The following is a 27,367-nucleotide window of genomic DNA, read 5'->3' on the forward strand; positions in this document are numbered from 1 at the left end:
TCTTCTACCCAAAGAGGTTAATCCTAGAGGTACCACACGGTTATACCTAAGAAGATATGGAGAGAGGAGAGGCCTCAGGTTACTCTTCTACCCAAAGAGGTTAATCCTAGAGGTACCACACGGTTATACCTAAGAAGATATGGAGAAAGGAGAGGCCTCAGGTTACTCTTCTACCCAAAGAGGTTAATCCTAGAGGTACCACACGGTTATACCTAAGAAGATATGGAGAAAGGAGAGGCCTCAGGTTACTCTTCTACCCAAAGAGGTTAATCCTAGAGGTACCACACGGTTATACCTAAGAAGATATGGAGAGAGGAGAGGCCTCAGGTTACTCTTCTACTCAAAGAGGTTAATCCTAGAGGTACCACACGGTTATACCTAAGAAGATATGGAGAGAGGAGAGGCCTCAGGTTACTCTTCTACCCAAAGAGGTTAATCCTAGACGTACCACACGGTTATACCTAAGAAGATATGGAGAGAGGAGAGGCCTCAGGTTACTCTTCTACCCAAAGACGTTAATCCTAGAGGTACCACGCGGTTATACCTAAGAAGATATGGAGAAAGGAGAGGCCTCAGGTTACTCTTCTACCCAAAGAGGTTAATCCTAGAGGTACCACACGGTTATACCTTAGAAGATATGGAGAGAGGAGAGGCCTCAGGTTACTCTTCGACCCAAAGAGGTTAATCCTAGAGGTACCGCACGGTTATACCTAAGAAGATATGGAGAAAGGAGAGGCCTCAGGTTACTCTTCTACCCAAAGAGGTTAATCCTAGAGGCACCGCACGGTTATACCTAAGAAGATATGGAGAAAGGAGAGGCCTTAGGTTACTCTTCTACCCAAAGAGGTTAATCCTAGAGGGACCGCGCGGTTATACCTAAGAAGATATGGAGAAAGGAGAGGCCTCAGGTTACTCTTCTACCCAAAGAGGTTAATCCTAGAGGTACCACACGGTTATACCTAAGAAGATATGGAGAAAGGAGAGGCCTCAGGTTACTCTTCGACCCAAAGAGGTTAATCCTAGAGGCACCGCACAGTTATACCTAAGAAGATATGGAGAAAGGAGAGGCCTCAGGTTACTCTTCTACTCAAAGAGGTTAATCCTAGAGGTACCTCACGGTTATACCTAAGAAGATATGGAGAGAGGAGAGGCCTCAGGTTACTCTTCTACCCAAAGAGGTTAATCCTAGACGTACCACACGGTTATACCTAAGAAGATATGGAGAGAGGAGAGGCCTCAGGTTACTCTTCTACCCAAAGAGGTTAATCCTAGAGGTACCACACGGTTATACCTAAGAAGATATGGAGAAAGGAGAGGCCTCAGGTTACTCTTCTACCCAAAGAGGTTAATCCTAGAGGTACCACACGGTTATACCTAAGAAGATATGGAGAGAGGAGAGGCCTCAGGTTACTCTTCTACCCAAAGAGGTTAATCCTAGAGGTACCACACGGTTATACCTAAGAAGATATGGAGAGAGGAGAGGCCTCAGGTTACTCTTCTACTCAAAGAGGTTAATCCTAGAGGTACCACCCGGTTATACCTAAGAAGATATGGAGAGAGGAGAGGCCTCAGGTTACTCTTCTACCCAAAGAGGTTAATCCTAGAGGGACCACACGGTTATACCTAAGAAGATATGGAGAGAGGAGAGGCCTCAGGTTACTCTTCTACCCAAAGAGGTTAATCCTAGAGGGACCACACGGTTATACCTAAGAAGATATGGAGAGAGGAGAGGCCTCAGGTTACTCTTCTACCCAAAGAGGTTAATCCTAGAGGGACCACACGGTTATACCTAAGAAGATATGGAGAGAGGAGAGGCCTCAGGTTACTCTTCTACCCAAAGAGGTTAATCCTAGAGGTACCACACGGTTATACCTAAGAAGATACAGAGAGAGGAGAGGCCTCAGGTTACTCTTCTACCCAAAGAGGTTAATCCTAGACGTACCACACGGTTATACCTAAGAAGATATGGAGAAAGGAGAGGCCTCATGTTACTCTTCTACCCAAAGAGGTTAATCCTAGAGGTACCACACGGTTATACCTAAGAAGATATGGAGAGAGGAGAGGCCTCAGGTTACTCTTCTACCCAAAGAGGTTAATCCTAGAGGTACCACGCGGTTATACCTAAAAAGATATGGAGAGAGGAGAGGCCTCAGGTTACTCTTCTACCCAAAGAGGTTAATCTTAGAGGCACCACGCGGTTATACCTAAGAAGATATGAAGAAAGGAGAGGCCTCAGGTTACTCTTCTACCCAAAGAGGTTAATCCTAGAGGTACCACACGGTTATACCTAAGAAGATATGGAGAAAGGAGAGGCCTCAGGTTACTCTTCTACCCAAAGAGGTTAATCCTAGAGGTACCACACGGGTATACCTAAGAAGATATGGAGAGAGGAGAGGCCTCAGGTTACTCTTCTACCCAAAGAGGTTAATCCTAGATGTACCACACGGTTATACCTAAGAAGATATGGAGAGAGGAGAGGCCTCAGGTTACTCTTCTACCCAAAGAGGTTAATCCTAGAGGTACCACACGGTTATACCTAAGAAGATATGGAGAAAGGAGAGGCCTCAGGTTACTCTTCTACCCAAAGAGGTTAATCCTAGAGGTACCACACGGTTATACCTAAGAAGATATGGAGAGAGGAGAGGCCTCAGGTTACTCTTCTACTCAAAGAGGTTAATCCTAGAGGTACCACACGGTTATACCTAAGAAGATATGGAGAGAGGAGAGGCCTCAGGTTACTCTTCTACCCAAAGAGGTTAATCCTAGACGTACCACACGGTTATACCTAAGAAGATATGGAGAGAGGAGAGGCCTCAGGTTACTCTTCTACCCAAAGACGTTAATCCTAGAGGTACCACGCGGTTATACCTAAGAAGATATGGAGAAAGGAGAGGCCTCAGGTTACTCTTCTACCCAAAGAGGTTAATCCTAGAGGTACCACACGGTTATACCTTAGAAGATATGGAGAGAGGAGAGGCCTCAGGTTACTCTTCGACCCAAAGAGGTTAATCCTAGAGGTACCACACGGTTATACCTAAGAAGATATGGAGAAAGGAGAGGCCTCAGGTTACTCTTCTACCCAAAGAGGTTAATCCTAGAGGCACCACACGGTTATACCTAAGAAGATATGGAGAAAGGAGAGGCCTTAGGTTACTCTTCTACCCAAAGAGGTTAATCCTAGAGGGACCGCGCGGTTATACCTAAGAAGATATGGAGAAAGGAGAGGCCTCAGGTTACTCTTCTACCCAAAGAGGTTAATCCTAGAGGTACCACACGGTTATACCTAAGAAGATATGGAGAAAGGAGAGGCCTCAGGTTACTCTTCGACCCAAAGAGGTTAATCCTAGAGGCACCGCACAGTTATACCTAAGAAGATATGGAGAGAGGAGAGGCCTCAGGTTACTCTTCTACCCAAAGAGGTTAATCCTAGAGGTACCACACGGTTATACCTAAGAAGATATGGAGAGAGGAGAGGCCTCAGGTTACTCTTCTACTCAAAGAGGTTAATCCTAGAGGGACCACACGGTTATACCTAAGAAGATATGGAGAGAGGAGAGGCCTCAGGTTACTCTTCTACCCAAAGAGGTTAATCCTAGAGGGACCACACGGTTATACCTAAGAAGATATGGAGAGAGGAGAGGCCTCAGGTTACTCTTCTACCCAAAGAGGTTAATCCTAGAGGTACCACACGGTTATACCTAAGAAGATACAGAGAGAGGAGAGGCCTCAGGTTACTCTTCTACCCAAAGAGGTTAATCCTAGAGGTACCACGCGGTTATACCTAAGAAGATACGGAGAAAGGAGAGGCCTCAGGTTACTCTTCTACCCAAAGAGGTTAATCCTAGAGGTACCACACGGTTATACCTAAGAAGATATGGAGAGAGGAGAGGCCTCAGGTTACTCTTCTACCCAAAGAGGTTAATCCTAGAGGGACCACACGGTTATACCTAAGAAGATATGGAGAGAGGAGAGGCCTCAGGTTACTCTTCTACCCAAAGAGGTTAATCCTAGAGGCACCACACGGTTATACCTAAGAAGATATGGAGAAAGGAGAGGCCTCGGGTTAGTCTTCTACCCAAAGAGGTTAATCCTAGAGGTACCACGCGGTTATACCTAAGAAGATATGGAGAAAAGAGAGGCCTCGGGTTACTCTTCTACCCAAAGAGGTTAATCCTAGAGGCACCACACGGTTATACCTAAGAAGATATGGAGAAAGGAGAGGCCTCAGGTTACTCTTCTACCCAAAGAGGTTAATCCTAGACGTACCACACGGTTATACCTAAGAAGATATGGAGAAAGGAGAGGCCTCAGGTTACTCTTCTACCCAAAGAGGTTAATCCTAGACGTACCACACGGTTATACCTAAGAAGATATGGAGAAAGGAGAGGCCTCAGGTTACTCTTCTACCCAAAGAGGTTAATCCTAGACGTACCACACGGTTATACCTAAGAAGATATGGAGAAAGGAGAGGCCTCAGGTTACTCTTCTACCCAAAGAGGTAAATCCTAGAGGTATCACACGGTTATACCTAAGAAGATATGGAGAAAGGAGAGGCCTCAGGTTACTCTTCTACCCAAAGAGGTTAATCCTAGACGTACCACACGGTTATACCTAAGAAGATATGGAGAAAGGAGAGGCCTCAGGTTACTCTTCTACCCAAAGAGGTTAATCCTAGAGGTACCAGGGAGAAAATATAGAAGTGTTGGGATATTTTTAATCTCGCATTGAGTTCAAATCATGACACGTTGTTTGAAAAGTCAATGTGGCTGAAAATGGGCCACCTATTTTGCGGTGGGGGCATCAGTGTGACCTGCATATTGTTATTGATCCCGATGCCCCTGAGTAGGTATTGTCGGTGACTGACATTACCATTGATGAGGCGTTGATGGAAATGAAAATATATTTTTGGCACTCAACTTAAAACATTTCTAACTGTGGATGCCAGTGCGCATGGTTTGGGAGCAGTATTATCCCGGGTGTGGGCGGGTATGGAAAAAACTGTGGCTTTTGCCTCATGCTCGTTGATGGATGTGTTGTGTTATGGAGTGTGAGGCCATACCAGCTGCCTGGTCTGCCGAGCATTTTAGGACATTTTTAAGGGTTATACCTTTTTTGCACATGCACTGATGACAAACAAATGGTGAATGATTTGAGTCCAGGTGGTACTGGTGAGGGCTCAGCTATGCTGGCTGGACTGGCTTCCAGACTTCAGGAGTATTTTTACAAGGTTGCCCACATTCCAGTATGATAGAACACACAGGCTGACAGCTTTTCTTGTATGTCTTTGGAGTGTCCTGGGGATAACGGTCACAGTGGGTCTGCCTGGGATCAGGAAGGGGCTGTGCCGTCATTGTACAATGTGAAAGAATGTAGGGGGGGTTCGTTATGGGCTGATAAATGGTGTTTGCAGGGGTTTAAGTGGGATGAAAAACTGGAGGGGTCTCTCAAAGGGGCATGGGCCATGTAGTTTGGTTGTTATTTGCATAAGATAAATAAGCAACAGCTATGGATTCATTGTATATAATATTAAAAATGTTTCAGTTCTGAAATGAGACTGTGAAAGAAATAAAACGAGGCTCTTTGAAGTTTCATAAAAGTCAGTGAGCGGTGGTACTACTGCAGACATAAGATTTTTTTTTCACCCTGAGGGTAAGGTAAAAAAATGGAGAGCTCGACAGGGACCCGTCCCAGCACCTGCTTTTTAGAACTGCCGGTTCTGAGCTCCTGCAGAACCTGGCCCACTTAAAGCCCTGGGCGTTTGGCAATGGACCAGGATGGTCTCTTGAAGAGTTTTAAACAAACGTTTGTGCATGCTGAGCGTAGAGAGAGCATGGTTGGTCCTTTTGTGAGACCATTTGTTAAGATTCTGGATGAACTAACTCTGAATGACACAAAATTTCTTATGAGAAATGACAGGTTTGTACCACCTAAGTGTTTGAGGCGCATAATAATTAAGTTAGTCCATGAGAGGCACTTAGGGCAAACTAAGACAAAAAAACGGGCGAGGGAGAATTTTTGGTGACCTTGTATGGATGATCAGATCACGGCGTGGGTTGTGGATTGTGAAGAGTGAGGAGTGTGAGGAGAGCAAAAAAAGGTTTATGACTGACAAGTACCCTGATGCAGCTTGGAGTACAGAGTATGGAGTATGATGCCTTGATTAATAATTAAAAGGAAACTAAGGCAGAAAAGTGATGTTACAAATTTGTATATTTGATTTTGTTTAAAGTCCCATTTAGTATCATACCCAGGCCTTTCAGACTCTTAAAACAACAACAACGGGTCGGTATTTTTCTTGTGGAAAGGGGTCAACCCTACCTGAGGTGACAGCATAAAAAGCACAGCAGAGTCATAGTGGGCTCTGCTCAAGCCTGCTGGGTGGGGGTGGAGAGGCACCAGAGGCCAGCGCTGAGCTGTCTCCTGCTGCCATAGGTCCTGAAAGTTAGATAAGGAGGCGAAGTGGTTAAATGAAAGAAGAGTGACTTGAGCTCGCTTGAAATACCCTGGCCTTGTGCAGCTGCAGAGACCAACGTCTGCCACATGTCTAGTCATCAATGAAAAGTGTGTCGGAGCTGTAGGCAGAGCCAGCAAACACAACCAAAACAATACACTCACGTGTTGGCACTGCAGTAACGAATCCTCCAGGTTTTGCTTTTCACCTGACCCTGATCATTTAGCGCTGAGAGGTCAGGTGGTAGGAGAAACACTCGGAGACGGCCAGGCTTGGCTTGATTTAAGTAATGTAAAGACAGACACCTGTGTTTAACACAGCAGACTCTGCTCAGCACGGCACCACCTGAACAGATCAAAGAGCAGCTTTGTGGAGGATGCCTCGTGGTAGTTCCGGGGTGCTATAAATACATGACTAATCCATTTTAGTGCAGTGATGCAGACACCAGCACTAACATGCTTTTGTTTTACTCCTGATGCGTGGCACTTGGCAGGGCTGTAACAAAACAGCAGAGAGACAGGCTTTGGTATCAAAGCCTGGCAGAGGCCGCTATCTCAATATAACAAGAGGCCCTTGTGAGCTTAAATCAGAAATTCATCACCTAAATTTGGCCTAAATTTCAGTGTTGTTCGACGATATAAAACTATTAATTATAAGGAAGAACCCCAAAACACAGCAATATTAGAAAAAAAGGTGTTCTTTTAGTTTTCGCTTTGAAACATGATTTATGCCAAACTGAATTTGAACTGGTGACTAGCATTGTATGCATTTTTCTTTATTTACTTTGCTGTATGCTGTGCATTTGAAAACCCGATAAGTGTTTGAAAAAATAAAATGAAACTGGAAATAAGCTGTACAGTTTAATTGCACCACTAACACATAATCGGTGGCATCTAAAAACCCAGGTCTTTCCTGCCACAAAATGTTTGTTCTGTGAAATGTATTCACTTCTCCAGACTAGAAATGGAGGTTCTGTTCGTGGCCAGCAGAGGGCGCGCCTCGCCTGCTGATGAAATCCACTGAGCACATTGTATGAAAGAGGAAGAGACAGCACCAGCAGCGGATGTTGACATCACTTCCGTACTCTCCCCTGTGTGCAGCCTGCTGCAGAGGAGGAAGGACGCCCTGTCTGTCTGTGCAATTACTTTCTTCTTCAGACCCTCACAGACCGTCCTTCTCCCCCAGACTCCAAATCTGCACCAGCCCCAGCCCAGCCATAGGAGGAAAGAGCCTGGAAATGCCTGCACAGTTTTCTGCTCAGGTAGGAGATTGTCAGCCCCTTGTGCTGTGTTTGTAGAAATAGAATAAATAATCCTGGGGAAATCTCTTCCAGTAGCCAGGCTCTTCTATCCAGGGACCTCTGGGGGCCTTTCCGTCCGGCCCTGGGGGTGTTTGTGGTCATCATTTGTGTTAAGATCTGTGCACGGTGCTTTGCATCTTAGTGCACTATGAGAAATCTGTGCTTGCTGCACTGTATTTTACTGCACTATGAGAAATCTATGCACACAGCACTGCACCGTACTTAACTATGAGGAACCTGTTCTGTACATACAGCAGTGCATCTCACTGAACTATGAGGGAAATTTCCAAAGTTGAATTATATGTTCTGAGCTCAAAATGTGATTGAGGTGCAACGTGAATATGACTCTTCAAGCGTTATAGATGTAACGTACTTTTAGTGTTTCCAATATTAGAGCCAGGTTTAGAGCTATGGATCTGGGATTTAATCCCAATCACCAAACGGTTTAAATAAATCAAATTAAGTGATCAAGGTATTTTCCTGCAGGTGATGGCACGCGGAGTTACCTGCTCAATTACCACTCTCACCTGGGCCCATAAATATACACACTTAGAACAGGTATACCTGCTTTATTCCCTTGCCTATCAGGATTATATTTACTTTAGGACTTCTACTTATACACCTTGATTTGCCAATCCTTGTCACCTGTAGTTAAAGTCCTAAGGGATCGAATAGGGTGTTAGAATAATAAGTAGAATAATAAACATTTATCTTTTTCATTAAATAACCACAGACTCAGGAAAGTTTACACACTTTATCAATGAAAATTCTTAAATGTCAGAGTCCATACAAGCACAGTTAAAGACTTCTCAATTAGAAAATTAACAACTGATACAAAGATATGTAGAAATATTACGAGATTTCTTTTGTGCATTGATACCTGGGAAGGGTAAGGAAAGGGAAACAATACAAGGACATACCCACACAGATTTCTATTTACCTAGAATGGCGTGAAGACCAACCCTGGCCACGGGCTGGGGCAAAGGACACAGATCTCCCAATAGTTCAGGTGTCAACAGGACAAGACAGGTGCAGCTCAGGACAGGTGAGGATCAGGACTAGACAGATGCAAGTCTGGACCGGTACCCTCAGCTAAGTGCAACAACAGCGTCACACCGTTCTCTGTGGCTAACAGTCGGACCCCGATTGGGTTATCAATTCTTCTCCCTCAGCAATTATCTATTCTTCTGACAAAGTGCTCCACCAGCACCTCTGCTCTCGATCTTCTACAGCATAAGTTGGGTCAGTGACAGGTCAGCTACTCGGACAAGTCGGACAACTAACTAACTAAGCCTACCTTAGTTATACAATTTTCCTGGGCAGTGTACCACCCCCCTGTGTTGCAAATTTGTGTATTCCCTTGATTTGATTGGTCAGAAAGGCGAGGAGAGGTCATCACACCATACCTGTATGAGATCATTTCTATGCAATAATTTAGATCAATGTTCCCGCCCATAATTTACTTTCCCATGATTTTATTCCACCCAGCATTACTGTAGCAAAAAGATATACAATTTATAACATTTTATATTTTTCTCTTCCCCTGGAGAGTTCATGAGGTTAGATTCCCAAGCGCATCGCAGGCAATACTGTCACTGGCATAGGTTCAATCCCATCGCTTGAGGACTCCTGGATTTCTGGTACATGCGCGGTGTGGGTTTCAATATGGCGTTACAATTCACTCTTCTGGCCCAAATAGCTAATGATAATATCAGAGAAAGACACATTAAAATGCGAAAATAAATTAATGCACTGTATACCACTTATCTCAACTCTATTCCCATTACTTTATTTTAACTATAGCAGTAATAGTTAAGCAGAACTAACAGAGTTTAGTTAGAGCACAAGGAGGTGCTTTAGTATGTGAAACATGAAACTGCCATCTTTAATACTAGTGCACAGCTGCAAGAAATTCCCACCAAAGCAGAGACACGTCACACCACGTGAGTGTGGTGAACGCATGCGCAGAAAGGTTCCCGCGTTTTTGGCAGCCATTTTAATGCATTTGGGTTATTGTTAGTTAAAGCACATAGTCAAGCTTCCCCTAGATACTAAAAATGTTGTGTAGTGCGATGGTAGGATATTTGCGTGTGTGCACTGCATACACTGGTAATGAATTGCACTGAGTGGTGTCTTCGATACGGTAGGGCCTACTTCGCATATTGGATTGGTGTGAGGGACCTATGGAAAGGCTATTGATCTGGATTTCCTACATGCAGAAGAGTGTCAGTTTAGTGTTTGATATCGATGATTTCTTAATGCAGTGAATTCGACACAACAGTGGCAATATCACTTAGGGAAAGTGGGAATGTCTGTACTCATGGCTCTGTATGCCTATCCACCTGTCTCCAATTCACAACTGGCTGCTGGGGGGATGGCTATATCTGTGCATTTTTGATAAGACCGCTATAAACTAGGTGCTCAAGGGATACTACAGACCTCGCACTCTGAGGGGCCTTCCTTTGTTGGTTACGTGGGGGTTGAATTGGCACCGGCATTACAAGTGGCAGGATTGTGGCCCCACTAAAGATACTTATTAAGCCTCCCAGGGTAGGATGTCAGGCATGACAACATTTGGTGGTCTGAGTGAATTCAACATTACGACGTTGGAAAAAACACTTTGGGAAGTGGGTATTTTGGTACTTATGGCTCTGTATGCCTCTCCACCTGTCTGGCTGTGCGGGGGATTGCTACATTTGTGCAATCTGGACAAGACGACCATAAACTATGGGCTTAAGCCATACTGCAGACCGCTGACTCTGAGGGGCATTCCTGGGTTGGTTTAGAGGGGGTGGAATTGGCACCTGCATTCCCATGGGCAGGTTTGTGGCCCCACTAAAGATACTGATCAAGCCTCCCAAGGTAGGATGTCAAATAGGACAAAATTTAACACGCATTGGCATAGCCAATAGGTCTCGCCTTTGGGACCTTATAAGTGGTTAGTCATGCAGTGAGGGTAGGAGAGGATGGGGCAGTGCGCTCAGGTACTCTACTCGGGTAGGGGAGGAAAGAGGTAGACGAGCTTGTGAGCAGGAGCACGGATTCACATTGAGGGTAGTGACGCATTAAGTAGGGGCTTGCATACATGGTAAATGGGAGAGGTACATTAGAAATTATAGCTCGGAGTTAGAGTTTAGTTACACTGTGTGGAGAAGGGAGCTGGTGCTCGAGTACACCACACCGTATGCATAGGGAAGGTTAACTGGAGCTGTGAGCAGGTGCTCGGGTTACGGTGTGGTGTGAGATGAGATGAGATGAGCCGTGCTGTGCTGTGAGCAGAAGCTCATGTACTCAGTGAGGGTAGGGAGTCTGAAGCTGTGTGCTCTGCGCAGGACCTCGGCTACACAGTTAGGGCAGGAGTGCATGGGAGGAGTGAGTAGAGGCTCTAAGTCACAGCAAGAGTCAAGCGGGACTTGAGCTGTGGACAGTGGTTTCAGTTAGCGCTCTAAAACAAAAAACGCCTGTCTGCTTCTTACAAGCACTCCTCGCATTCCCATCCACTTTCATGGCAGTTGGACCTTGTTATAATTTCTTTATATCCATGAGAGGCCTGACATGCCATCAGCGCTACAGCAAGGGGCTGCAGGGAAGATAGCAGGGCTTCACGAGGCCTCCATGAGCCGTCATGGACCGAAAGGCCAGTGAGCTGTCAGCCACACACTGATCACCGCAGCCCGCAATGAACGCAGCAACAGAAAATTAAACAAGCGCAACCGTGAAAGTGAAAGCAACCGCTCTGTGTTTATTTAGTAACCTGATCCACGAGGCGATGAGTGAGGAATACAGCTGCTACCCTGCGCGCCGCTGCGCATTCCTGAGTCTAAAACGTAGTAGGAGTGAACATTTTAAGAAGAGGTGGGGCATGCACCTTTGTTTGGCCATTTGCATGCTTTCATTATTGAAAGCCACACATTAAGACCAATTCAATGTGTGGGAGGAGTCAGACCCACACGGAGAAGTTTTGAGTACTCACAATAAGTCTTCCATAGAGCAGCGCATGCACGCTGCGCTAGGCTCGACCTAAAAAGGACCCATGCATTTCGAAGGTGGTCTTTTTAACTGATCTCATCTTCATAGGCCATTGTGGTTATAACTACTGGGGCTCTCCCTTTAGCAATTAGAGACGCTTTGGGGATTGGAAACATGCTACTCTGGTTCAACGCTGGGACATCCACAAGAGGAACTATTTGGGTAGGAGATTACAACTGGATTATCTGCAGACTTGTGGTGGCCTGCGGCTTGTCATGCTCTAGGACAGAAACTATCACATGGTGGATTTTGCTGGATGTTGCTGGCCTGCAGCTAATTGCCAGCTGTCAAGGCCAGGGTCCCTATGCACTTTCCAAGTACTGGTTGACTTGCCTCCTGTCCATGAGTTCCCAAGGACATAAATGATCTCCCCATTTCCACAAGATTGTAAGGACCATGAAGGGTGCGGCGGAAACGGGTGGAAGTGATTGTCGGTCGGGACAAGGACCCTCCTGACGTGTGCAGTCTTCAGAATGTGCCAAAGAGTGTGCTCGTAACGTTCAGCAGCACACTTGGGGTGGCCGTAGCATGACGAGTTGAGGAGTGTGGGGGAAGTTTGCGGAGTCTGAGGGGTCAATCAATCAATCAATCAATCATACCACTTGTATAGCGCGCTACTCACCCGGAAGGGTCTCAAGGCGCATGGGGGGAGGGGGCCGCTACTGCTCGAACAGCCAGGTCTTGAGTTGTCTCCTGAAGGCGAGGTGGTCCTGGGTCAGCCGAAGGTGGATGGGGAGGGAGTTCCATGTCATGGCCGCCAGGTAGGAGAAGGATCTGCCTCCGGCGGTGGCTCTTCGGATGCGTGGTACGGCGGCGAGGGCAAGGCTAGCGGAACGTAGCTGGCGGGTGGGCGTGTGGAAGGTCAGGCGGTCGTTGAGGTACTTGGGGCCCAGGTTGTGGAGAGACTTGTGTGCGTGGGTGAGGAGCCTGAACGTGATCCTCTTGTTGACGGGGAGACAGTGCAGGTTCCTCAGGTGGCCGGAGATGTGGCTGCGTCGAGGGATGTCCAGGATGAGTCGGGCGGAGGCGTTCTGGATGCGTTGGAGTCTTTTCTGTAGCTTGGCTGTGGTTCCGGCGTAGAGGGTGTTTCCGTAGTCCAGCCGGTTGGTGACGAGGGCCTGGGTGACCGTCTTCCTGGTTTCGATCGGGATCCATCGGAAGATCTTGCGGAGCATGCGGAGGGTGTGAAAGCAGGAAGAGGAGACGGCGTTGACTTGTCTGGTCATCGAGAGGGAGGATGAAGCCCAGGTTGCGTGCATGGTCTGTCGGCTTGGGGGCGGTGCCCAGGGCTGGGGGCCACCAGGATTCGTCCCAGGCGGAGGGTGATGGTCCTAGGATGAGGACGTCCGTCTTGTCTGAGTTCAGTTTCAGGCGGCTGTTCTTCATCCACTCGGCGACGTCTTTCATCCCTTCGTGGAGGCTGGTTCTGGCGTTTTCGTGGTTTCTGGTGAGGGAGAGGATCAGCTGGGTGTCGTCGGCGTAGGAGATGATGTTGAAGTTGTGTTGGCGTGCGATGGCTGCGAGAGGTTTCATGTAGACGTTGAAGAGCGTGGGGCTGAGTGATGATCCTTGCGGGACGCCGCAGATGACTTCGGTGGCCTTGGACCGAAACGGGGGGAGGTGGACTCTCTGTGTTCTTCCAGCGAGGAACGAGATGATCCACTTCAATGCCTTCTCTTGGATGCCGGTGTTGCTGAGGCGTTGGACTAGGGTGCGGTGGCAGACAGTGTTGAACGCGGCGGAGAGGTCCAGAAGGATGAGTGCCGCTGTTTCCCTGTTGTCGAGAAGGGCTCGGATGTCATCGGTGGCTGCGATGAGGGCGGTCTTGGAAACCGGACTGCGAAGGGTCGAGGGATCCATTTGTCTCGAGGAAGGCGGCAAGCTGTCTGTTGGCGATCTTCTCGATGACTTTGGCACGAAAAGGGAGGAGCGAGATGGGGCGGAGGTTTTTGAGGACGGTGGGTTCGCTGTTGGTTTCTTCAGTAGGGCGCTGAGCTCGGCACGCTTCCAGCTCTCCTGGAAGGTTGCGGTGTCGAAGGAGGTGTTGATGATGTCTCGGAGTTGGGGTGCGATGGTGGAGTCGGCCTTGTTGAAGACGTGGTGGGGGCAGGAGTCAGCCGGAGATCCAGAGTGGATGGTGTTCATCGTGCGGGCTGTGTCTTCAGTGGTCACTGCGGTCCAGGTGCGGAGGGTGGCGGTGGGGTGCGTTGGTTCGACGGTTGCAGCTGGAAACCTCTGCTAGAATGCATTCCTTAGCATGTGGTGTATGAGCGCTGTTGATAGAAGTTTGCAGAGTCAGCGATATCCAAGCTGGCAGCCTCCAGATTGGCAGGATGACAGTGCCTGACATCGCGGCCACAGTCCAAGTTCGCTGGCTCCCTCTCCCCAAGGTACTCTGTTGTTAAAGATATCGTGACTGGAGGTCTCATTGTGCCTTGTGCGCACCCACAACTGGCTGCCTGGAGCAGCTGTAGCGTGCACCTCTGCCAGTGGTGAAATCATTCTCAAAATTAGAAGTGCGCCAGCTTCTGGTGTTGCAGTCTTTTGCCTGTGGAGAGAATAGTGATCCCGCACTCGTGAAGGTGCCACTGGGTGCCTGAGGACCTCATCTGGATGGACAAAAACACGTAACTCTTTTCTTCTGCTTTAGTTGGTTTCATTAATCTAATTAAAGTGTCGACAACAGGGGCAACATGTTTAGTTGGCTGGTGTAGTTTGAGTGGCTAGGTCACAAGGTGTGGTGAGAACCTGTGATTTCTTGACCATCACTAGTATAAGGGGATGCGATATTAAGAATGTTGTGGTTTATGCTAATATGTTAGCGGGAAAGTGGAACACCTCTGAACAGCCTGGATATATGTTTCTGCCGCTATTCATGTGGAATGGATTGCATGGATTATGAACACCTCTGGGATGTATACACAAGGGTGTATGTTGCATACAAGGCTTAGGGGATAATGATGCAAGCGAAAACCTAGGACAAGTACATATATGTTAATGCTGTCCTGTTGCTAATGCTAGAGTTTAAAAAATTCATATAGCTGTAAAATATATATCTAATGTGCATGTCGTTTTGATTTCAATGTGTGTGTAATACAAAGAACAGTGTATTATACATACAATGTGGAGTATTTTTTAAGCATCCACAGGGTGTTGTGAGGTTTAGGGTTATGCCAATACTTTACACTTTGACCCTGAGGATAAGCATGACTGGTCTGTGCCAAGCTATCCGAGGGAGAGTATAGGTTATCAGACAAGTGTATCCTACTCATCCTATCTAGAACTGATGTCTGACTTAACAACGAAAGCTCAAATCCCAATGGATTTTTAATGAAGGCGTTACTACGAAGCTGGCATTACCGCACCAGTTTCTACAATGAATGCAAACATCACGCCATGCCATACTGTACAATTAAAAATGCAGCAAAAACGAACGTGATGCTAATGCGCCCAATTACGATGACTACCATTACAACAACTAATGGTAATGTACGACAGTAATTAGCTTAAAGCAATTTGAAGTAAAAAAACATTTCAATTACCTTTTCACATTCGATAAGCTTTGATTTCAGGCAAATAACATAACCACTTTGGGGAAATGCTTTCTTTAGTTCAAAGGCAGCATTGTAACAATTCTGCCCTAAGCGCTTATGCAGTAAGATAATGGAATTGTGGTTCTACCTTACTGTTTATTAATTTAATCAACGTTTCCCAATTCAAAATGGATATATTATTTGGCCCCTTTATGAAATCTTTGAATTTAAAACTAATTGAGGGAATCCTTATGGCCGTTGGCTGTGAGCGTTTATCCTTCACAGTGAGCTGCGTTACGCATACCAGAGCAATGACTTATGTCTTATAGTTACTGGCCATGTCAACACAACCCGTGAGCCTGATTCAAGCACTGCCCCGCGAGCCCATGCAGAGAAACACTCCTCCTACAGACAAAAGAGAACAGTATTAGGGGAACGTGCTGATACGGAGGGATGTATGATCGAACAACTACTACCTAACCCACGAATTCCTAAACCACGATCAATGCTAAACCACCTATAGATGGCACTAATGTACTAACAATACTTCCACGAAATATTTTTATATTGCTCATTACCCATTTTCACCACAATGTTCTTTTTAATCCGCATATTTTTGTCATTTTAAATAAAATAAATATGTTAATAGTTGATTTGAATAATAATCAATTATCATTTGATGATACTTTAATCAAAGTATATTTTAACAGCTGTCATTCCAGCTCCAATGAGACGCTGACAGCCGTAAACACTGGGAGTGAATTAGCACTTAGATTTGTTTTCTTTTTCACTTTCCCCCCAATTCTAGGGAATTCCATGCCTTTTTTAACTCCCCTCCTAATAATATATTTAAAGCCCGCAGTAACCTGTACTTCAAATAAGCACTGGCGGAGAAGCTGTTGAAGATATGTCAACAATACGAGCGTGTCCTTTTCTGGTGATTTATGACTGAAAGCCCGCAGCTGCACCGCTCACATTGTGTTCTCAGCAAGAAAGAGCCGACTTAAATGAAATTTAACTGAAGATACTAGCGTGTTACTACTCACTGGGCTGATCTGTCCGCACACTCCAATTGCTTTGTTCCTCATGAAGGTACTCGGATGTGGATGTGTTGCCTAAGCTGTCCTTAGCAGGGGAGTTGAGTTGCTGGAAATGCCGTAACCATAAATATTTGTTTTGTGAATAGTCAAGTCAAGTCAAGAGATTTATATAGCGCGCTACATACCCATAGGGTCTCAAGGCGCTTGAGGAAGGGTGGGGAATTACTTGTCGAATATCCAAGTTTTAAGTTGCTTTCTGAATGCTAGGTGGTTCTGAGTAAGGCGAAGGTGAGTGGGAAGAGAGTTCCAAGTTTTAGCTGCCAGGTAGGAGAAGGATCTGCCTCCCATGGTGGTTTTGTTGATGCGAGGTACAGTGGCAAGGGCTTGGTTGGAGGATCGTAGATGACGTGAGGGGATGTAGAAGGACAGTCGTGTGTTGAGGCATTCGGGTCCAAGTTCGTAAAGTGCTTTGTGTGCGTGGGTTAGGAGGCGGAAAGTAATCCTCTTATTTACGGGGAGCCAGTGGAGGTTTTTCAGGTGACCAGAGATGTGTTCTTTACGCGGGATGTCTAGTATGTACCTGGCTGAAGCGTTCTGGATGCGTTGGAGTTTTTTCTGGAGTTTTGCGGTGGTGCCGGCGTATAGGGTGTTTCCGTAGTCCAGGCGGCTCGTGACCAGTGCGTGGGTGACCGTTTTTCTAGTATCGGTGGGGATCCAGCGAAATGTTTTTTTGAGCATGCGAAGAATGTTGAAGCAAGATGATGAAACGGCATTGACTTGTCTGGTCATCGAGAGTGAGGAGTCCAGAATGACGCCCAGGTTCCGTGCGTGGTCCGTCGAAATGGGTGCTTTTCCAAGGGCCTCTGGCCACCAAGAGTCATCCCAGGCGGAGGGGGAAGTGCCTAAGATGAGGACTTCTGTTTTGTCTGAGTTCAGTTTCAGACGGCTGTGCTTCATCCACTCGGCTACTTCTTTCATTCCTTCGTGTAAGTTGGTTTTGGCGTTGTTAGGGTCTTTGGTGAGTGAGAGGATCAGTTGAGTGTCGTCCGCGTAGGAGATGATGTTGAGATTGTGTTGGCGAGCGATGGCGGCAAGGGGGCTCATGTATACGTTGAAGAGGGTGGGGCTGAGTGACGATCCTTGTGGCACGCCGCAGATGACTTCAGAGGCTTCTGACTTGAATGGTGGGAGGCAGACTCTCTGGGTTCTTCCGGTGAGGAACGAGGTGATCCATTCCAGTGCTTTTCCTTGGATTCCGACGTTTCTGAGGCGCTGTAGGAGGGTGCTATGACAGACTGTGTCGAAGGCAGCGGAGAGGTCGAGGAGGATGAGGGCGACTGTGTCTCCGTTGTCCAGTAGAGTTCGAATGTCGTCTGTTGCTGCGATAAGTGCGGTCTCAGTGCTGTGTTTGGCTCGGAAGCCGGACTGTGAAGAGTCGAGGGATTTGTTGGTTTCGAGGAAGGTGGCGAGCTGGTTGTTGACAGCTTTCTCTATGACTTTGGCCGGGAATGGAAGAAGCGAGATGGGGCGGTAGTTTTTGAGTTTGGTGGGGTCAGCTGTGGGCTTTTTCAGAAGGGCGCTGATTTCTGCGTGTTTCCAGTTTTCCGGGAAGGTGGCGGAGTTGAGGGAGCAGTTGATGACATCTCGGAGGTGTGGTGCTATGATGGAGTCGGCTTTGTTGAAGATGTGATGAGGGCATGGGTCAGTTGGGGATCCTGAGTGGATGGAGTTCATCAGGCGGATGGTGTCCTCAGTGGAGATTGTGTTCCAGTCGTTAAGGATGTTCAAGGGGGGTGAAGGTCCTGCAGAAGTTTGGGTGGGTTGGTGTCCGGGTTGGTTGTCGAAGCTGTTGTGGATGTCTGCGATTTTGTTGTGGAAGAATGAGGCTAGGGAGTCGCAGAGGGCTTGGGAGGGGGTGATGTCGTTGGAGTTGGCTGATGGGTTGGTAAATTCTTTGACGATGTTGAATAATTCCTTGCTGTTGTGGGCGTTGTTGTCTAGTCGGTCTTTGAATGCGGCTTTCTTGGCAGACCGGATTAGTTGATGGTGTATGCGGGTGGCGTTTTTGAAGGCGTCCCTGGTGCTGGTGTTTGGGTCTTTTTTCCAGGCCTTCTCGAGGGAGCGACAGAGTTTCTTCGATTTCTTAAGATCATCGTTGAACCAGGAGGCGTTTTTGCTGCCTAGTTTGATTTGGCGTTTTTTCAACGGTGCTAGGATGTCGGCGCTGTTGGATAGCCATTGGGTGAGGTTAATGGCTGCCTGGTCAGGGTTTGGGGAGTGGGCGGGGGGTTAAGAAGAAGCGATGAGGAGATCTGCTCGGTGGTGATTTTGTTCCAATTTCTTCGCAGGGTGGGTTGAGGATGGTTGTGGATTGTGGTCTTATTGTAGATAAAGTGAACGCAGCTGTGGTCCGTCCAATGAAGAGCTGTGGTGTGACTGAATGAGACATGTTTGCTGGAGGTGAAGATAGGGTCGAGTGTGTGACCTGCAATGTGGGTGGGGGTAGTGACAAGTTGTTTGAGTCCGAGGTTGGCGAAGTTGTCCAGAAGGGTGGTGGCGCTGCTGTCATTGCTCTTTTCCAGGTGAAAATTGAGGTCTCCCAATAGAATGTAGTCCTCGGAGGGGAGGGCGTGTGGGGTGATAAAGTCAGTGATGTCATCGCTGAATTGTGCACGGGATCCTGGAGGTCGGTAGAGGAGGGTGCCTCTGAGTGTGGTCTTGGGGTCGGTGTGGATCTGGAAGTGGAGGTGTTCGGCGCTAGCAAGGTTGACGTCTGAGCTGGTTGAGATGCGGATGGAGTTCTTATGGACGATAGCGATGCCTCCTGTTGTTTGCTTGATGCGGTCTTTACGTATGATCTTGTATCCTTCCGGGATGGCAATGGTGATGTCTGGGGCTGAAGAGGCATTCATCCATGTTTCTGTTAGAAAGGCGACGTCCGGTGAGATGGTGTATAGTAGATTCCAGAGGTCGATGGCGTGTCTGTGGACCGAGCGAGTGTTAAGCAGGATGCAATTTAGGTGGTTGGTGTCAGGTCTCTGTTTGGTGTTGGTGGATGAGGAGTTGGTTTTGGTGCCGTCGAACTTGCAGGAGTTGCAAGAGAAGGGTCCATGGGTGTGTCCAGGAGCGGCTTGGACGCAGTTGGGGGAACGGCCGGGGTTAAGAGCTAGGAGGGTGGTGGCATCGTAAGTGATGCGAGTGGGCTGGGCATTGCGGGAACCAGGGGGACAGGCGCTGGGCGCGGTCCAGGCGCAGACGGGCGTAGACGGGCTTACCTTTGACGCACCTTCGGCGCGGCCGTAGCGCGTGGACGCTGCGCGTGGGGGCATCTGTCATTAAATGGACATTGAGGGGGGAGGGGCGTGGGAGGGGCAGCAGGGAGGCGGGATCGGTGCGAGGAGGAAGGGCTCTGGGAGACAACAACAAACAAAATGGAGGCGGTGAAAAGTCGAGTGAGGCTGGGGCACCGAGATAATATTCACAAGCGCTTTTAAACAGGCAGCGTTATTGTGCACAGATAGAGCGCAGTTCCGTTTCCGTCGCGCTGTTTAAATGGCACCAACTATGCAGCAATGCAGAACACCAGAAATGCTGTTGCGCTATAAAAATGGCACAAACTAAGCTGACTAATTAATCACCAGAAGCGCTATGAGATCAAACAAGTGCACAAATTAAAGTACAGACACACAGACAGTCGGGAGTCAATGGATGACTAACGATACCAACTTGCCATGTGCGCAACTGGGAGGATGGCCTGGTGTAAATTCCCTTTGTGTGTATGTGCGCAGATGCTGTGTGCCATGGCTGGAGCAGCACCGATTTTTTTAATGTATTATGTCACTGCCGTTTCCAAGTTTCCTAAAGGGGTGGGGGGCAAAGAAGAGTGAAGTGCAACAAATTGTACCAGGGCCATTGCAGTCCGGGAATCAATGTTAAGAAAAGTCGTGGTTTAGGTCTTCGTTGTTCAGGTAAGTCGTAATTAAAATGCCATTGTTTAGGATGTTTCCCGTGGTCTCATGTATATCTTTTAGTATCAGATAAACAAGAGCCTGAAATAGTGAGTAGCTCTGACCTTTCCTATGTGAGCCTCCGCGCCCTCTTCATTGGGAGGGAGGGGTGAGGGGGGGGGGGGGGACGGGGGGAAGCAGACCAGGACAAGGAATATGTGGAAAAGGACGCTTTTATTAGAACAGGTGCGCATCACATATTAAATAAACCTCTGCAAAAGCCTTCCAAAACTAAACTTCACTAAATACGTAACATCCCTAACCCCGCCCCGCCCCTAAAATGTCATGACCCCGCCCCCACCCATACAATTCAACATTTCAAACATCACAAAAACATTACATCCCCATATCAACCATTATAACCTATAAATACAAGCCCTCTGTTAACCTCTTAAGTGCTGCGTCGGGGCGTTGGCCGACGGCAGCACTACCTCCCCAGTGCTGCGCACGACCATTGGACGTCCATTCAGCACTAGTTCCAATGGACAGCGCAGCACTGGGGAGGGATATTTGCGCCGCATCTAAGGTGTTAACCAACTCCCATGCCTGCCCCTTCACATCTGTCAATCCCCCAAAACGTGTAACTAAACTAAAAACAACCAACCTATCCTTTCCCTGTCGATAACACAACTTACCCATTAATCAACAAACCTCTGCCAAAAAACTGCCCAAAAACAAATAGACCCCGCCACCCAGAAAGGCGGGGGAAGGAAACTACCCCCCCTTTCTGCCCCCCCCCCCCCAGTAGGAACAATTCTAAAACCCTTCACTTCTGAACCTACAAGCATCTAGACAAAACTTCTCTGAACTACAGCAAATAAAGGTCCATACCCAACCTGGATACATGAACTCCATCATCACGAAAAAACTCAACTGACTCAAAGCAGATATTCCTGTGTGACACATCTCCCAAAACCCAACTGACGGCAAAACCTAAAACTCTCTGAATTCACCTACTTCCTAGCCCTGTCAATTGCTCTAGGGTTCACTGCCCCTCTCCAGATCTTTCACGGCACTAATTCTGACCGTAACACATGGTAACCAGACCAACACTTTTCAATTAAAGATAAATCCTTCTTAGTAGCCAGCAACAAAACCACTCCTTTCACCCCACAAACATCATTCTCTCCCAGGTGTATCAAGAAAATATCCAGACATAGTCCTCTCACCATCGCCTTATTCAAACACGGAATGAGTTCCCCCCAAAGAATACCCCCTTTCCCCTTCCACACAATATCGAACATTTGATCAGTAAAACCCAACATTTCAAAAATAACTTTGGGCTGCCTGCACCTGGGCCCCTTTGATGAACGAATGCCCCATTATCCAAACCGTCACTTCTTTAGACTGGGGCCCAGCTACAGAACCTGTAAAAAGAAAAATACAATGAATCTCTAATCAAGGAGGATGACGCATGCGCCTCCCCCGCGTTGATCTTCACATAACGCTGGAAACAATTTGACAACCAGCGCCCTAACCGCATGATTTCCCCTTGAGACCATCCCCTATTATGTGCTTCAGACGCTGCACCAATCCTAAAAGAGTGCGTTCCATATTGCTCCCCATCCAACCTAATTTTCTGCGAGCTTTACGCAACACCATGCACAGTTGATATGCTGTAACTAGCGCCCCATTAAATGTGCTAAAAACAGTATTGCCGTCTGACCTCCTGACAATGTCTTCCAGCGGCGGGCCAATGCCATGGACAAGTAACCTGAGGAGCCCTCGCTTCCAACCATACCCCTTTCCCCAACTTCCCCTGATCGGTTTTAGAACTAGAAAACCAAACCTGCACCCCTTCTTCAAGGAAAAACACGTCTTACCAAGAGATTCCCTTTTTAGATTTGAAAACCTGATAACTCCGAGACTCGAAAGCCCCCAAAAAACACAAATGCCTGCAAACCAAAGATAAAACTTCCAACAACGAGCCAATTACTGCCACGAGAGGGGAGAACGGGTCAACTGAACACCTCCCCGCTCACTAGCCCAACCTTCAAGCATTCTGTTCCCGACTTCGCCAGCCAAAGGAGAATAACCCTAATCGTCCTGCGATGAAAAGCCTCTCTCTAAAAATCCATAATTAATCGCACAACATCCTCGGAACGCCGCAAAGCTCTTTCACGCCTACCTGCCCCAGACGCCAAAAATTCCTTCCATGCTAGGGTATATGCTGTTAGCGTGGACGCAGACAAAGAACCTACCACCAGGTGTAATACCCTACGTTGCCTACATACTACAGATGTTACGGCATTGGGATCGGTGTCCTGTCCGCCTCCTTGTCCAGCCCACGGAATCCCCCCCACTGCGAACGAGACAACGCATCAGCTATGTCAATGTCCACACCCAGCATGTGCAAAGCTCGAAATGTAAAATCATGTTTCAGGCAGCCTAGAACAAAAACACTCATTAACGTCAAATTCTGTTCATCTCTAGTTGATTGCCTGTGGAAGATCTCAACCACTGCCATGTTGTCCACCCAAAAAAGGACCTTCTTGTGTGCCAGTTCCTCCCCCCAAAGGGTCAATGCCACTAACAATGGAAAAGGCTCAAGAAATGTTACGCACCTCCCTCCATCCCTCCAGTCCTGTGGCCACTTTTCTGCACACCACCTGCTGCACCAGTATAAGCCAAAACCGTCACAGCCCGTTGTATCTGACAACATTTGTACGTCCCACTGAACATCTTCCTCCCTGACCCATGGCACACCATTAAATGAAGTAAGAAAACAAAAGGACCACCTACGCAAACCCTCCATCACTCCCCTGACAACCGGACACAGTGATGAGGCAAATGCCGACCAGCCAAAGATCTTCCCAATCTCTTACAGAAGATCCTCCCTGCCCTGACCGCCCTGCAAGCGAAGTTAAGATGTCCCAGCAACACTTGAATCTCCTTCACCTCCACCTTCTATTTTGACAGCATCCTGACCAGTAAGTATCATTTTCAGCTTTTTGTCAACCGGCAAGCGAGCCCGCATTGCCACTGAACCGATAGCAATACCCAAAAAGGATAATACTGTAGCTGGTCTCTTTGTTGTTTCAGGAGCCAAGACCACTCCCAAGTCCTCCATGAGCTCATGGAACGTGTCCAGTGCTGACTGGCACTCCGTGGAACCCGGGGTATTAACAAAGAAAAATCAACCAAATCGTGTGTTACCCATAAATGACCTGTGTAGTGCGTGAAATACCATTGCCCAAAAGGTGCTGAAACATTCAAATAGAGCACATGACATGGAGCAACCCATCGATAATGCTTTGACCACGTACCATTTATCCTTTAAATGGATACTCAGAAGATCCTAATCATCTGGTTGGACTGGAAGCAACTGAAAAGCAGACTTAATATCACATTTTTGCCATCTCTGCAGTTGCGCCCGCGGTCACCACTAGTGACATGGCCACGTCAACTGAGGAATATGTAACTGAGGCACTCTCCTCATCAATGAAATCATTCACCGAAGACCCCCTCAGGCCATGACAAATGCTGAATTAGCCCGTATTGCCCTTGTTCTTTTTTGGGCACCACTCCAATAGGTGATATTATCAATTTCAGGATCGGCCAGTGAATAAAAAGGGCCTGCCATCCTTCCTTCATGCACTTCTTTGCTCAGTTTTTCTCGCACCCCCGCTATGCTCTGACGCTGACTTCAAGTTATCCGCCCACCTTCTCTGCCTTGATCCCTGATATCCCAAATGCAAACCATATTGAAAACCTTCTAAAAGCTTCTATTTCACTCCTACCTCCTCATAACCCTGGAGTGCCTGTTCTAACTTTGACAGCCTAACTGGCGTAGGAGCCCTTTGCCCCAGATCCATGTGCCCCTCTACCTCCCCAACCCCCTTGAAACTGCTGTGTGGTGCCCAGATGTACCTGCCCCTGACTTATTACCTTGCTGACTACCTGGTGGTTTTGGCTCCCAACACAACAAGGGGATGGCACTTACCACAGTTGGAGCATTCTTGTCTGTACTTGCAATACTCCCTAGTGCATAGCCCTTTGTTGTAGTCCCAGCATGCTCCAGTTCCAGCCTGTGTAGCCGATCCGCTTCCCACCCCACCCCGGGTGGGGTTCCCCTAAAAGGGGCGATAAATTAACGGCAAACCATTAACTGTAACAATAGTTTTGCCGCCTGCAGCCGCCCCCATGGTATGCTGCCATAAAGCTATATGTAACTCCCCCCACTTTGCTTCTGAAACCCATGCAATCTGAGCCCGAAACTCCTCAACGTATTGGGCCCCATGCATAGCCTCCCCCCGTACGCTGGGCTTTCGAATCACATCCATATATTTAAAGATAGACATGCTGCCATCCAGGAATGTCTCACAATATATACTTGCACATATTAGAAACGCTGCTGTCCAGTTCTCAATAGTCAATGTCACTTTAGGGCGCTTTGCCAATTCATACTTTTACTCCTTAGAACCTTCTTTTAACCAGACCTCCCTGTAAAGGAGTTTCAATATCTCAACATACTCACCCTTCCAAATGCGCTCTTTTGTTGCCACCCATAAATAAGCACCCAACGGCTTAGTTACCCCCATGTAAGGCAGCTTTTTAATTTTCACTTCTTTAATATTAAGTGGCTCTTTAACCCTCTTTGCTTTATCCGTATTAGTCCCGCTCTCCATCCTATTGTCCAAGGCCACATTTCCTTCCTCGGTGCCCATTCACGTGACCTTGACATATCTACCCTCGAGCAGTCAACCCTCCAACTCCCCCCGACCCACCCCAGTCCCCACAAACACCATTTTTGGTTTGGCCTGTGTATGAGCTTTCTCACCTGGCTCTAAAGAGGCTGGTTTAGCTGAGTCCGACCGCCGTGCCGATAATTCCACTCTTTCTCTTGTCCGAGGAGCCCTCACCAAGGGGCCGCGCTCTCGTCGGTTCCTTGGCTGCTGTGCCACTCCTGAAACCTGTAAAACACTATGAGAAGCGTGATAGGGCTCTCCCCCCTCCAAATCCTGCAAGTCCCCTTCCTCGGGGCTGTCTTCGTCATAATCAAGCAAACTCGGCCCCACCTCCTGAAGCCCCTAATTATCAAAAGCACCCTCACGGGTCCTACCAAAAACCTGCATCAACAATACTGTCCTTCATGTACACTTGGCGTTCCTTTTGGCGGGGGAGCCAACTGTACCCGCCGGTACTCCCCCAAGCGTTGACTCTGAAGCTCCATAGCCGACGGTAAGGTAGACCACCTACACCTGCTATTCGTTGGGGCCAGCTTGGTTGCGCCGGACCTTCGTGCGCTGACCAAGACGGGGTCCCTCTGCGGTACGGAAAGTGCAGCGCAAGGCTCTGTCCTCCATTCACCTCGAACTGAATCCTGAAAGTAAAAGTTTGGACTGATGTGCTGGGGCCCCTAATAGAAAAAACTGACTCTGGCCCTGCCAACTAGACACCACCGGGCCCCGCTGACCGCCTTCTTACACGCCCTGACTGCACTGTCCTGCCTGTATTCGCCACAGGGAGATGTGACCCCCCTCCTCAAAATCACTCCAATCCAACCTAGACCCCAATGCTGCTGAAACTTGACCGCAACTCCTGTCCACTCTAGCTACAACACTCTCACCTTACTGCCTCCCGACTGGCCCACTGAAATCCAACCGGCCCCCAGATACCCCACCGGGTCTTACTGTTCCACCACACCACGGCCCTTTACACCAACTGACCAAGAAGGAAAATTATCCAGGCCCTCCCAAGCTTGCCCACCACTTGCTGGCCCCAAGTCCCCTTGCACCCCCACCACTGAACTAGAAATAACACTCCCAATACTCTCAACAGGAGACATTACGCGTGTCCTCACAGGTGAAACAAAGAAAGCACCATCATCACAAGAAAAACTCCCTTTAACCTGCCCTGCACCGAAGCAGAAAAACCCCCTTTTGACAAACCCTCCAGTTGAAGTACCTCCAAATGTCTCCCTCCTTTCTATCTGCCTCACACCCGAAAGGAAAAACCTTCTTTACTGGAGCCCCCTTCTCCCACCTGCGCCCACTCACCATCACCTTTTAAACTCCCAACCACTTTCTAACACCTCAACGCTAAATTTAATTAAACTAGTGCTAATTACAATTACCTCATAATACCACAAAAAAATTCCTGCCTGAGCTCCCAGCCACCAGGTCATCAAAGCTAAAATGGTGGCTGGGAGCAAGGAGCCCAAAGCATTTATGCTTGGGCTCCTTTTGGGCTACATACTAGGAGAAGCCCAAAAACTGAAATGGCCGCTGCCCTGCCTCATAAACCCCCCCTCACAGCCCCTCCCAAATTGCCCGGGGTGGGAGGGACCTCCCTTCGGTCGGCTGCCCCCTCCCAATCACCCCTTGTCTCAGAAAGGTATTCCAGACCCTTCTTCTTTGTCTCACCTGTCAGTACCGCAGTTCTTAATGCGATATTTTCAAGTCTAACTAACGCAGGAGCTGATTCCAGCAGAGAAGAAAACAGAGCAAAATGTATCATTGCGAAGGACATGCCTGTTAAAGTGACAGTAGTTCACATGGCTGAAGAAATACGAATACTTTTACAAAGAATAAGCCTTTAACATTCGTTGTACAGGCATTCGTGATAAAAGCATATTCGTTTGTAAAGGATGATTTCCATCTAGGATGGTGGATTCTGCCTGCCTTCGTTGCATCCCAGCCTGCCAAAAACCGCTGGGTCTAACAAGTTCCTAATAAAAAATAAATTACAACTTACTCCTAAGATGCACCATATTGCACACAAGTCCACCTCAAGCTGTACCAACTCTAGACATGTTTTTGCTATTGTAAAAGAGCTATGAAGGTGTCTTTTGTGGTCCAGCTAATATTTTGGTAGTAAGTAGGACAAGTGAACTTCTCTAAAGGGCAAGTTGATTCATGTATCAATCTGCCCTTTGTCAAGCAGATTTTAAAACATCCTTCCACACCCCATGAAGGGGTATGTACAGATCGGTAAGGTGCACTGATTATCACTTGCATTAAGAGGGTGTTTAGAGTTTAAGAAATCTGTGTGCTCTGCTGAAGACT

The 27,367-nt window shown here is 47.7% G+C and overlaps 1 pseudogene across 1 annotated transcript in view; it reads left to right on the top strand.

Moving 5' to 3' along the window:
- The first annotated feature begins 7,554 nt into the window (after positions 1-7,554).
- LOC147736881 (uncharacterized) overlaps positions 7,555-27,367 on the top strand; it is a 37,325-nt pseudogene continuing 17,512 nt past the window's right edge. Inside the window, exon 1 of the transcript XR_015307588.1 lies at positions 7,555-7,712. The product of XR_015307588.1 is annotated as an uncharacterized LOC147736881 (transcript). The remainder of the gene's footprint in view (positions 7,713-27,367) is intronic.

Source organism: Lissotriton vulgaris, chromosome 1_2 (genome assembly GCF_964263255.1).
Source record: "Lissotriton vulgaris chromosome 1_2, aLisVul1.2, whole genome shotgun sequence".
Taxonomy (NCBI): Eukaryota; Metazoa; Chordata; class Amphibia; order Caudata; family Salamandridae; genus Lissotriton; species Lissotriton vulgaris.